Below are 14,651 nucleotides of genomic sequence, written 5' to 3' on the forward strand. Positions count from 1 at the left end.
GATAGGAAAGGACAGAAAAGATGCTGGCTGCAATCACGCAAAAAACCCTGCCAAAAATAATGTCCAACACGTCTGATAGAAAAGGCCCTGAAGTCACTAGACTTCAAAATCACTATATCAGCACTCAGGTATATTCTGAAGACAGAGCAAAGAGATCAACTGATCAGAGACAAAAATGGAGTTCAGCCCGTCCCAACCAGGGCAGGCTGAACACAAACACTAAGTAAACAGACAAAATCTCATGGAAAAATAGCAGAGCAAAAACTTAGCTTTTAGTAGACAGGAACTAAACTGGATACCAGAGCACAGAGCAGAAAGGATCACCAGCAACCCTGGAGGGCGTCGGCTGCCTTATATCCACTCAGAAATTCCGGATGTCCAATCACACTCCACCTGTTCAGATGACAGGTTCTTCCCATCCAGATCAATTTCACTACCTCCTTTCACCAGCAGAGGGAGTTCATCAGACATCAGAGGTGAAGGAGAAAATGAACTCATAACACCTCCCTTTACGGACATCAACTACCTCTCTGGCTGTCAGGACAGTGGGCCTGCTATCAGACTACACTGGTTCTACCATTGCCTGGTAATCTTTTCCTCTGAGGTCTGTGGCTGCCCGACACCAAATCAACATTTCACATCTGAGGGGTATTGCAATTGGGAAAGAATCACTCACTCTGATGCTGCCAATTTCTCCGCCAGAGAGTTCTACCTGCTGTCTTTGCATCAGGGCTCTGATCTCCTTCTGCAGGACTCGTTGTTCACTAGAACCAGCAGTCTCAGCCACCTGTTGCAACAAGACAATAACCTCGGAAAGACAATTTTCAATCACATTGGTACCAAGAGTCATCATTGGGTTACATTCTCGTCGATCAATATCCACAACTATCAGACCTTGAGATTTTAACTCTACTCGACCCACTTTAACAGTAATTTCTTTACATCCACTTGCGGTAAAGACTGACCATTACTGTGAGTTCATCACTTGGGCCGTGAGTAAGTTCAGAATCAGCCCAATACCGCTTTTAAAGGATATGGGGCATAGTTGTCACCTGGGAGTCAGTGTCCAGCAAAGCGTTCATGGGGATACCGTCAATCACCACTGGGAGGACTGGTCTCCCTCCAACATACTTGGCTCGCCAATTCTTTGGGCCTTGTGGTCCTACTCCTGGGGGTTGGCCCTCTGCCCCAGGGGTTGCTCGTTTAAATAACAGAATCTTGCGATATGGCCTGCCTTGTGGCAGTGACGACAGATGGGACGTCCGTCCTGGTCATAGCGATCGTTGTTCCTTCCTCGGAGTGGCGGGATCCTCTTCTTCTTTAGCCACGGGACATCCTCTGGACTGGAGGTGAGCTGGATCTTCTCCTTGGAGGATACCTGCAGGGACTGCACGGTTTTAGCAAGTGCAGCCATACCCTTGGTCAACTCCTGGACCTGAAGACGCAGTTCTGCAGATGGATCTTTGTCCAGAGTCTGTGCATCAGCCTCCACAGGGATGGAAGGGAAAGATGTTGCTTCCTGGTGGTATGTAATCGCTGGGCGCCTAGAGGGCGCTGGACGGCTGACATTTGGTTCATGCAGTACCCGGATAGCCCTGTCTTTGAAATCAGCAAAGTCTAGGTCAGGGTTTTGTAGGGCTATGATGCGCAGCTGTGCTCTGTGGGTACTGGATAGGAGTCCCTCAATGAATTGCTCCTTTAACAGTCCGTCTCGATCTTCCACACTGTCTGGGTCAATCTGCTTGATGGCTCGCAGCGCCTCCTGCAGGTTAAGAGCATAGCCCTTTATACTGTCCAGCGCTTTCTGCTTACACCCAAAGAATCTCATCTTGATTTCAGATGCAGTGCAGGTGTCAAAGGTGCTTCTTAGCTTAGCCAGGATCTTTTTAACAGTCTCCTTATCAGTGTCCTGCCAGGCTTTTACTTCTCTCTGTGCTGCACCTGTTAGCTTCCCAATAAGGATGTTCACCTTCTGGCTTTCAGACCGAGGATACACTTCAAACAAACTGCACAGTCTCTCTTTGAATTCACTCAGGGTATGTGACTCCCCTGAATACTGTGGTAGCCATGCTGCTCCCGGTGTGTAAGGCATAGACAGCGGCATTATGGGGACCGCTACGTTGGGTGCTATTGGAGCAGCAGCCGCGTTGGGCCCTGCATCTTGCGGCGCTGAGGGGTTGGCGGGGGCATTCGCCGCTGCATCGGCGCATGCCTCCGACATTCTCTTCCCCCCTAGCTAACATTAGCCAGGCCCCGGGGTTGAGCAGGCTTACCGGCTGCACCTTTGCAGGCTGGATGATTGGGGCTGCAGGCCTCTGCTCCTCCCACCTCTCGCGCGCTGGCCTCTTCCAGCGCGGCATTTCACTTTTCGCGCTTTTCGGCTGGCTCCACCCACGACGGCCCGCCTCTTTCGGTTCCCGCGCGCGCCAAGCAGCGGGATAATGGCGGCACTTTCACAAACAGTCTATAGCACACAACACAGTCTCTGGCACACAGGACCCGGGGACACCGGGCTCCGTAAATCCTGTTCGTGACGCCAAAATGGGTCCTCCTCCCAGGGCTGTGGGTACTCGGTACCGGGCCGGTCTCTCTCAGAGGGAGGTGTCAGAGCAGCGGTGACCCAGTCCATGGCCCTGGGCGTCCATGTAAAAGGGTGAATATTGAGTGATGGAATAAAGTTTATTAATGAATGTTTCGTGACGCCACCTGTGGTATTCGGCAATGAAGATGTCAAGCCGACGCTGCAGACAGATCCTCTGGGACAGATGGTGTGATGCAGCAATGATGGTGTAGCCCTCCACAGGCAGGGCTGTAGTCCCAAGGCAGTGTAGATCGGTGTTGGGGAAGAGGGTGCAGTGTCTGGCACAGAGATGTAGCAGTGCTGGAGAAGTTGCAGAAAGAAGGCAAGGACACAGCGGAATGTAGTTTCTTTACCTTTACTTTGTAAGTGCAGTCCAGGGTCCAGATTACAGATGGCACAGGAGCTGATTAGCCTGGAAGCAACTCAGGAATCTCTCTATGCAGATAGGTTGTGTAGTCTCCTTCCAAGCACTTACTTGAGTTACATGCAGTACTGTGTAACACTGAAGTTCCTCCTTCTTGTTCCCTCTCAGATCTACCTCGTATGGCAGAGAGCTGTAGCCTTTTAGCTCTTCTCTTGGCTCACCCGTTGCTGTTGTGCCTCCGAGTCTTAGATGGAATAGAGCATTTACAGCTTCCTATTCCTCTGGTTTCTGTTGCAGGACCTTCAATATCCATACAACCGTGGAGACCAGGCTCCAGATCATGCGCTCCAGCTGGGAATGAGCTCTCAAACTCGCTCAGTCTCCTAGCTTCTCTCGCCATGTCTACACACTTCGGCCTCCTCACACTAACTAACTCATTTCCCTTCCTGGCCTTCAGAGCGCACTCCTCCCCAATGGGAACTGTGTTGCATGTTATGGTTAACTGCTAGAGAGACCTTTCATTGCTTCCAAGCCTGACATCACCCTCCCTGGAGGAAGGCAATGCCACTGTGGCGACCATACTCCTGGGGGCGCCACACTAACATGTGTACTACATCAACTTTATTAAGCCATGGCGAGATAGAGAGCGTGTTTAGTGGCTAAGCCTGTATTTAGGGGGTATAAGCATAAAGCATTGCAATGCTTTATATCTGTCAGAGCAGCACTGATAGATGCCTCTTAGACAATTCTCTGAGCATGGCGAAACAGGCTTTCTGTAGCCTGGCAACCCAAATGTCATCATGATGACCTTAGGTTGCCATGGTAACGATCAGGCCCTCACTGTGAGTCAATTGGAAGGGAGAGGGAGCCCTCTCCCTCTCCCAGCTTCCTAAATGTTCCCACCATCGACCTTGACATTTAGAGACTTAAATGGCCAGGGGCAGTGCAGACACCACTATGAACTGTGAGAACTTGATCTCAGTTGTAATGCAAGCCAAGCTCCCAGCGGCGAACGCATGTGCACATTTCCTTTGCCTTCATGATCACCATGATGTACCCATATGTCAAAGGTCAGAAACCATTTTCCTTTCTATGACATATGGGTATGTAGAGGTCAGCCAGGGCCGTAGTCGTGGCTGAGTTCATCTGACCTTGTGTGCCTTGTCTTCCAATACATAAAAATCATGCTTCACTGCCTGCTTACTTGCCTCTCAGTCCCCTGCATCATCAGGTGCTGATCTCAATTCTTTATGGTCACCTCCAGCCACTTCTGAACAAACAGAGACACAGTCCAGATGCAACTTAAAATGTAAAACTTTACTTTCAGGACTTCGCAGCACATCCAGATCCATTACAACATTTTCAACAGCTTGTACGTTACACGTTACTTCATCTTTCCCTGCACTCTTCTCCCTGTCACACTGCACTTTCCTGGGTCGGACCATTTACAACGGCTCCTCAGCATCCTCCCTGGTCAGCCTCACTATGTACGGGTGTTCCCTCAGCCATTTTGCCCCAGTGCTGAGGGCATCAGCCCAAGCAATTGTAAGGGGAGGCCAGGACTATAGTCATGGCCAGAGACACTAAAGCATCAGTGTCCCGACCTTTCCTGGCAGAAAATTGCATCTCGCTATTCAGCGTACCTGGGTCTCCAGGTTCGGGTCCCACTGGGCACTTCCCAAGTGGCGATGGCCCTTCTCAGAGGTGACTCCCAGTAATTGAGACACAGTCCAGAGTAACCTGAATGGTTTCTTTACTGATAACTTCACACAATATATCCACAGTTGGCACATCATGGGATACACATTCATCTTTACATGCTTCCTCATCTCTCCCTACTTTGCTGACGCTTCAATACGGCACATGTCCGGACCAGACCGTCTTAGACTGCTTCCCAGGTTCTTCCTGTCCTGACCTCGCCATGATGACAATTCCTTCTGCCTGTTTCGCCACAGACTTGAAATCATCCGCCACCCGGTTTGATTGCCTCAGGAAAAGCATCCGACCTGTCTGTACCATTCCCTATGAAGCTTCAACTTCCTTCTGTTCCTCACTCCAACCGACTCCCGCCCTAAAGGCATCCACCCAGGCTATGAGTTGCCACATCTTCTCTTTACTGTGCTGGCCCACTGCAATGATGTCCAGTGGCCGTGGATAACGTGGGCTGTCGCTGCTTAATGTTGCATGGCTGCAGAGCCGTCTTGGACCTATAGCCCATGTGAACACTTTGGGCACCCTGGCTCCGTCTGAACTAACTTCCCCTCTTCTCTAACCTTAACTCCTGGCAGTCCCTCCTACACTTAACCCTATCCTGCTATGAAGTCTATACACTAGAGTGCCCCCCTCTAGTGTCCAAAAAAGAGCACTACACTTTCCCTATACTGTAAATGACAAACCATGAAATGCAGTAAACATTATCACAACTAAGTGCAAATAAAAGCAATAATACAGTAAAACATAAAGACAAAACAATGGTAATACACAGAAGGGGTAGCAGTACCATTTCATATGTGCGGTAATACATGCAAACATGTAGCAGTACCAGTAAGCAAAGAGAAATAAATACAACAATGAACATTTTTACATAACCCCTATACACAATGACCTGCTACATGGTGAGGAACCTGCCCTGCGGTGCTGCCGTGACTTCTCCTATGTCCCAAGTTCCTGTAGATGCTGTTGTTGCCCTTACTGAGGCTATGCTGTCTGTTATGAATGAGTCACCGAGGAGGAACAACAAAAAGCTAAGTCCCAGAAAACCAGAGAGGTTGGTCACTAGGCAGATTGCAGATCCCTGATCTTAACCACACAACTAACAGTAGCAGTGGAGCGTTCCTACATTGTTCCTAGACGCCTCGTCACCGCCGGAGGACTACATAAACCTAAAGCAAGAAAAGGGAAAACTAACTGCCCCAGAGCAGACCCCAAAGGAAAAGACAGCCCCCACACATGTATTGACGGTGAAGCAAGATAAAAACACAAACACAGGCAGGAAAATAGGCTGAGCAAACGATGGGGCCCGACTAACTAGAAAGGACAGGAAAGAAAAGTCACTGTTTGCAATCTGTCAAAAAACCCTACCAAAAATAATGTCCAACACGTCTGATAGCAAAATTAACCCTTAAGTCACTAGACTTCTCCCACTATATCAGCACTCTGAAATATTCTGAAACAGAGCAAAAAGAGGCCACTCTAATAAGGGACAAAAAGGCAAATTGGCAAATACAGATAAATAGGAGAGGAAGTTCAGCATAGCCCCAGCAGGGGCAAGCTGACCATACAAGAAACTGAATTGACCAACAAGCGCAAGTGTGAACATTAGCAAAAAACAAACTTAACTTAAGAAGACTGGAAGAGAGCTGAAGTCCAAGACCTGAGAAGCAGACTGAATCACCAGCACTAGGATAGGGCGTCGGCTGTCTTATATCCAGTCTGATACTCCAGAGATCCAATCGTTATCCTTCTCATCAGGTGGCAGATCACTACCACTTAAACCAACCTCACTACCTCCTGTCACCACCAGAGGGAGAACGGAAGGAGAACGCTCAACTGGTGGAGCAGAAAATGAGCTCATAACAGCTGTCCCAATAACTCTAGATGGCTGGGTTCCTCCTTGAACGTTGCGGGGAGCTGAGTAACTTGGGCATTTAGCCCACCCGAGCACTTCGGGCTACCTACCCTGACTGGATCTAACCAGAAAATGTTTCTCCCTTACTCCTCAGCTAACCCCTCCTATATTAACTGTTCTGTTCCCTATTAACCTACTGTTCTATACTATATACACTATTATGTTGCCATCTAGTGGCCTAAACGTATATTACACTCTCCCTATATATCATATACCCTATATATCATTTACAATACTGTTATGAATGAGTCACCGTAGGAGGCAAAAACAGAAATACTAGCTAAGTCCAGAAAACCAGAGAAGTTGGCAGCTATCGGATTGCAGACCCCTGAACCTATCAACAACAACTAGTAGTAGCCATGGGGGATTCCTACGGTGCCCTAGACCCCTTGATCACAGCCGGAGAACTAAATAGCCTAAAGACAGAAAGGGAAATCTAAACTGCCCCAGAGCAGACCCCAAAGCAATAGGCAGCCCCCAACATATAATGATGGTGAAGCAAGATGAAAAAACACTCACACAGATAGAAAGATAGGCTGAGCAAACGATGGGGCCCAAGCTAACTACATAGGACAGGATAGAAAAGCTGCTGTCTGCAATCCGCCAAAACCCTATCAAAACAAGAGCCAACAGGCTGATAGGGAAAAAAGCCCTGAAGACGCTAGGCTTCAAAAAGACTATATCAGTACTCGGGTATTTTCTGAAGACAGAGCAAAAAGGAACTCAGCTCACTACAATAGGGAATGGCAGAAATCCAGAAAAACAAGTCAAAACAAAACCAAAACACAAATGCAAAAAGCAGAGCGGAAAACTTAGCTTTTGAGGAGCAGGAATCAGACTGGTCTCCTAGAATCCCTCAGAGAGATCACCAGCAAGGCAGAAGGGCGTCGGCTGCCTTATATCCAGTCAGCAATTCCCGTCACCCAGTGATCATCATCCTGCCCAGGTGCTTGGTAATCAGCCTCACTACCTTCCTTCACCAGAAGAGGGAGTTCATCAGACCTCAATGGTGAAGGGGAAAATGAACTCAACACAATACAGTCACAAGAACACTAGAAATACATGTGTACAAAACATAGTATAAGATACGCAGATTCATTACAAGGCAATTACTACAGACATTTGTACCTTTCAATCCGGGATGTGTTTGAGGGCTTTTTGTGGCCCCCCTTCAGGTACATCAAATTATGTGAAGGCATTAGTGGTATTACTTAATAATGATTTAAACTAAGTATGCTGACATACTCTACATGCCGTATGAGCCTGCACAGTCTCCTGTATACAGTGTGAACATCGACATAGCCTCTCTATACACAGTATTAGCCCCATGTAGTTACCCTATATACAGTATGATTCCCCATATAGTCTCTCTATATACAATATGAGACTGATACAAAGGAGTACTAGAAACATTACAAGATAAATGATAAAATTGTTAGGAGCCAGATTTCTGCGGTTAATATGCAGGAATCCAGACCCTCACATTCTGCAGTCTCCTGCTCATTATCTACTGCAGAGGAGATTGCAGAAGAGATTGCCTTGCAGCAGATCTCTCCAGAGGCTAAGTTCTTCCATCTGCCTTCTGAGCATGCTCATGAGAAGGTCTCCCACTGGAGATGAGAGTCATGTGCTCAGGTCCCCCTCCAGATCTCATTGGTCCATCTCGGAGGTCTGGAAGCTTCCGGAAGGTCCCGGCTGCTATAAAAAGCGCGCATGGCCGTTCCGCCATGCGCTACTATAGTCATACTTGCTGCTGTGTGTGTGTTGATGGATGCATGATCTGGTGTATGACTCATTTGAAACCCCTTCCCTTTGATATTACGACTGTGTGAGGGATTGAGTTTCTACCAGTACCAGCGCCAGCGCGCTATTGTTGCATTACCACAGCTGCTAGCGTCCGACATCGCGCTTGCGCCATAGTGGTGTCATTAAGCGGCAGTATCCACGCAGCGCTGCTGTAGCAGCCCTTTGAGCGTTCGCGGATGCGACGCTATATTCTCTGATAACAACGGTAGGTCTAGAAGGATTTAGTACCGCCATCTTGGACTACTCCTGTGACCGTTTACCGTCCTGTGTGTATTCTACCTGAAGCCTGTGTCACAAACAGGTTCAGTGTTTTGTGTTTTTTGTTACGGTACCTCTGGGTGTGAACAGAGCCCGTCCTGCACACTCCGGGTGAAGTTTAACACGTGTGCATAATCGCCATATTGTCTCTGCCACCATCTAGCAGCAGTTATATCACCTACTGCACGGTGGACCCCGAGCGGCGAACGCACTTTATTTATATTTTTATTTAGTGCGTTCCGCCGCTCCTAATAAAAATAATAGTATCCTTTATTACATCTTTAAACAAGTAATCAACATCACATATAACATAAAAGTCAAAGTAAAAATGGAAAAAAGGAGGAAACAATAACAGGTACACAGAGGGAAGCTTACAAGTCCATTGTATGGCTTGGGCGAGCAAGAGAAGTGTAAAGTATCTACACAATCAGACCAGGGTGCAAAGATTATCATTTACATGGTGTCAATGAAAGGTGTTATAGTAACAAAGTACCAAGGTGTCCGTCTAATACATGCTTATGCCACTAAACAAATGCTCACCTATAATTAGCCAGGACTCCAGGAGGATGACCTTCCCCTGACGCACGTTTCATGCGATGGCTTTCTCAAAGGGGAGTTGGTAAAGAAGTCCTGTCATATTGCACTTTTCGGAGTATCACACCTGATAAAATACTTTATTGATTTAGTGGGAGAGATATAACTGAATCATGCTCTTGACCTTTGATAATAGGACGTGCTTTTTGATTATTGTATTTAAAATATGAGTCCCCGCATAGTCTCTCCATATACTGTATTAGCTCTCACATAACCTCTCTATTATATTCAATATATTATATGAGCCCAAACTTAGCCTCTCTGTACACAGTATGAGACCTCACATAGCTCCCTGTGTAAAGTATTAGCCTCCACTTATATTCAATGAGCCCCCACAGTCTTTCAATATACAGTATGTTCCCCCCACACAGTCACTCTCTATATATATAATATGAGTCATCACATTGCCTCCTAAATACAGAATGAGTGGTCACGTAACCTCCTAAATACACGCAAACTCATACACGTGAAAAAAAAAACATCGACGCACACTTATTTTGCTTCTGTTTTCTTGGTGCTTTGCTCTGATCTCCTTTACTCTGAATGTCCGCACAGCAGATGTGATGACGCAATCACGTCTGCTGTGACAGATGTTGATTGGTGGAAGAAGGGGACGATGCCCATTCACCAGCAGTGTATTCACCGTCGCCTGTATCCTGAAGATTTGGATAGTGGTGACAACAGACAGTGGTGGATGGATTATGAGGGAGGACTGTGGGCCTGTGCTTTCAGCCCATCATCTGTCTGGGCCCATGTGTAGTAAGGGCCAGGTTGGGAGGTGGTCCACTGCTTACCGCGAACAGATAACACAGACACGAGACGGAGACAGATTTCGGGTACAACAGGTCCAAGTTTATTGGCAGTCCTCCTGACTACCGCAGCAATACACCGCAGCACTTCCACATCTCTCCGTATTCAGGCCCGGGTACCTGAACCTTCCTTCTGTCGTAGTGACGTTCCTCGCGGCTCTTTCACTGGGGATGCCTTAGGCCTATCTACCACCAGCGCTTCACCAGTCCGAGGTCATTGTCAATTTGGTACCCCCGGGGCCTCGTCTGTCCTGCGGTTCTTTGTGTTGGGGCCACCCCCCTGACTTCTTTTCTCCTCAGTACCCTGGTCGAGATCTCCACTACTGTTCGTTCTCCTTCACTGTCTCTTCTCCTCCTGAGCTCCTCCCAGGACTGGAACTCTCTGGAACCCTCTCCTGTCCTATTTATCTCCCTCCTCGGGAATTCCTGGGTTCCTATCTCCCCGCCCCCCATGACTAAGCGTTTTCGTAGCCCTAAGCTGCTGTAAAGTCCTGTTCTCACACTCCCCCTGCCATCTTGGGGTCAAACTTAGGTACTGCACTCCTATTCCATTTTCCCTAGCTGTTTCCCTTCTACTATTACAAGCATCCATCTTCAGTGCACCAACCATCCCTTCTCTCCCTATAGACAAGTCCATCCGTCAGGTCACCCTCCCTACACGTGGGCTGGACTGAAATATCCAGAGTGCCAGATGTAGCCCATGAGCTGCATTGTGCCAAGGTCTGATATAGACTGGTCAACCTCAGAGTATCATACACTATGTAATGCAGTGACCCCTGTTAAAGCTAGGACGCGCTGTATATGCTACTCTGGATATGCATGTAGGCTGTTCCTTGATTATGATGGTGAAACAGTGACCGACATGATTGTAAATGGCCGATATGTGTCGCAGACTTCCTCTGCGCTGTAAGCCCAAAAATTATGTTGTTGTGCTGGGACTTGTAGTCGGAGAGCTGGGAGGGATCGACTAGCCACACATTCACCGCCCACATATGGGGGTGGTTTAGGATATATAATGTGACTGAGGTCTGGTCACATTGCGGAGTGTCTGAACCTGAGTGGTCAGAGTGCAAGTTTTGACCGCCTCTTTGAAAGCCTCATGCACTCCTTCCTCAGCACTGGCTTCTTACATGTCTTCGGGTACCTCGATCACAGATTTGAAGGTCCTGGTCTTGCTCTCTTCCTGGGCAGAAGGCTCTGGCTTTACCACGGACACTTCCCTCACTGCAGTTGACCCGACCGGGTTCTTCAGTTCTTAGCTCACCCACTTCACGAGATCTTATCTCTTCATGACCCTTTGCCAAGATGGGTACTGGCTAGTGTTGAGCATTCCGATACCGCAAGTATCGGGTATCGGCCGATACTTGCTGTATCGGAATTCCGATACCGACTTCCGATATTTTTTCAATATCGGAATTCGGCATCGGAATCGGAAGTTCAGTTGATTGACGGCCTGACGTCATCATGATGCGCGGTGTGTGCGCATCATGATGCGCCGTCATTTCGGGCCTTCCGGGGGTCTCTGCCGGCCTGCCGGGGGGCTGTGCCGGCCTGCCGGGGGGCTGTGTGGACTGCCCGGGGTCTGTACCGGCCTGCCGGGGGGCTGTGCCGGCCTGCCGGTGGTCTGTGCACCCTGTGGGGGTCTGTACCGGCCTGCCGGGGGGCTGTGCCGGCCTGCCGGGGGGCTGTGCTGATGTCCGGGGGTCTGTGCAAGCATCGTCCGATGGGACTACAAGTCCCATCTGGCGATGCCTGCTACCATGACAGTGATTGACACATTAGCCAATGATGGGACAGTAGTAGTCCCATCATCCGGCTAATGTGTTAAATGTTAAAAAAAAAAAAAATACTACATACATACTACATGCATGCTACATACATACTACATGCTACATACATACTACATATATACTACATACATACTACATACATGCTACATACATACTACATGCATGCTACATACATACTACATATATACTACATACATGCTACATACATACTGCATGCTACATACATACTACATACATACTACATACATACTACATGCATGCTACATACATACTACATGCTACATACATACCACATACATACTACATACATACTACATACTACATATATACTACATGCATGCTACATACATACTACATGCTACATACATACCACATATATACTACATACATACAATACATACTACATACATACTACATACATACTACATGCTACATACATACTACATATATACTACATGCATGCTACATACATACTACATGCTACATACATACCACATACATACTACATACATACTACATACATACTACATGCTACATACATACTACATATATACTACATGCATGCTACATACATACTACATATATACTACATGCATGCTACATACATACTACATATATACTACATGCATGCTACATACATACTACATATATACTACATGCATGCTACATACATACTACATGCTACATGCATGCTACATACATACTACATACATACTACATGCTACATACATACCACATATATACTACATACATACAATACATTCATACAATACATACATAGACATACAGTACATATAATACCTACCTTCCGTCATTGGATTCCTGCAGCCCGTAGAGAACGGCAGCAACAGCTGATGCTGCAGTTCTCTACCCAAGATCGTCGTGGGACACACTCGTGGACTGCTTCGGATCGTGGGTGAGTATTTTTGTGGTTTGTTATGTTAATATTTATTCCGTAGACGACAATGGCTTCGGGGAACAATGTGACAAGTATTGGTAAGTATGTTACTCTATGTTATATGTACTGTATGTCTATGTATGTATTGTATGAATGTATTGTATGTATGTAGTATATATGTGGTATGTATGTAGCATGTAGTATGTATGTAGTATGTATGTAGCATGCATGTAGCATGTAGTATGTATGTAGCATGCATGTAGTATATATGTAGTATGTATGTAGCATGCATGTAGTATATATGTAGTATGTATGTAGCATGTAGTATGTATGTAGCATGCATGTAGTATGTATGTAGCATGTATGTAGTATATATGTAGTATGTATGTAGCATGCATGTAGTATATATGTAGTATGTATGTAGCATGTAGTATGTATGTAGCATGCATGTAGTATGTATGTAGCATGCATGTAGTATATATGTAGTATGTAGCATGCATGTAGTATATATGTAGTATGTATGTGGTATGTATGTAGCATGTAGTATGTATGTAGCATGCATGTAGTATATATGTAGTATGTATGTAGCATGTAGTATGTAGCATGCATGTAGTATATATGTAGTATGTATGTAGCATGTAGTATGTATGTAGCATGCATGTAGTATATATGTAGTATGTATGTAGCATGTAGTATGTATGTAGCATGCATGTAGTATGTATGTAGCATGCATGTAGTATGTATATGGTATGTATGTAGCATGTAGTATGTATGTAGCATGCATGTAGTATATATGTGTTATGTATGTGGTATGTATGTAGCATGCATGTAGTATATATGTAGTATGTATGTAGCATGTAGTATGTATGTAGTATGTATGTAGCATGCATGTAGCATGCAGTATGTATGTAGCATGCATGTAGTATATATGTAGTATGTATGTAGTATGTAGCATGTAGTATGTATGTAGCATGCATGTAGTATGTATGTAGTATGTAGCATGTAGTATGTATGTAGCATGCATGTAGTATGTATGTAGTATGTAGCATGTAGTATGTATGTAGCATGCATGTAGTATATATGTAGTATGTAGCATGTAGTATGTATGTAGCATGCATGTAGTATATATGTGTTATGTATGTAGCATGTAGCATGCATGTAGCATGCATGTAGTATGTATGTAGTATGTATGTGGTATGTATGTAGCATGCAGTATGTATGTAGCATGCATGTAGTATATATGTAGTATGTATGTTGCATGTAGTATGAATGTAGCATGTATGTAGTATGTATGTAGTATGCATGTTGTATGTATGTAGCATGTAATTTTTTTTTTTTTTTTTTTACATTTAACACATTAGCCGGATGATGGGACTACTACTGTCCCATCATTGGCTAATGTGTCAAATCACTGTCATGGTAGCAGGCATCGCCCGATGGGACTTGTAGTCCCATCGGACGATGCCTGCACAGACCCCCGGAGCCTGCACAGACCACCGGCAGGCCGGCACAGCCCCCCGGCAGGCCGGCACAGCCCCCCGGAGCCTGCACAGCCCCCCGGCAGGCCGGCACAGCCCCCCGGCAGGCCGGCACAGCCCCCCGGAGCCGGCACAGACCACCGGCAGGCCGGCACAGACCACCGGAGCCTGCACAGACCCCCTGGCAGGCCGGCACAGCCCCCCGAAAGGCCCGTACAGACCCCAGAGAGGCTGTACAAGGGCAGGAAAGGGTTTTTCTTATTCCGATACCGGAAGTCCCATAGACTTGAATGGGACTTCCGGTATCGGAATCGGCGATACCGATACTTTTTTTTAAAGATCGGCCGATACCATCCGATACGATACTTTGAAGTATCGGACGGTATCGCTCAACTCTAGTACTGGCAGCTCCGTCTTGTTATCACTCGGGCCTGGCCGCTGCACA

The sequence above is a fragment of the Dendrobates tinctorius genome, unplaced genomic scaffold (genome assembly GCF_039654945.1).
Source record: "Dendrobates tinctorius isolate UK_male_01 unplaced genomic scaffold, ASM3965494v1 ptg000001l, whole genome shotgun sequence".
NCBI classification, from domain to species: Eukaryota; Metazoa; Chordata; class Amphibia; order Anura; family Dendrobatidae; genus Dendrobates; species Dendrobates tinctorius.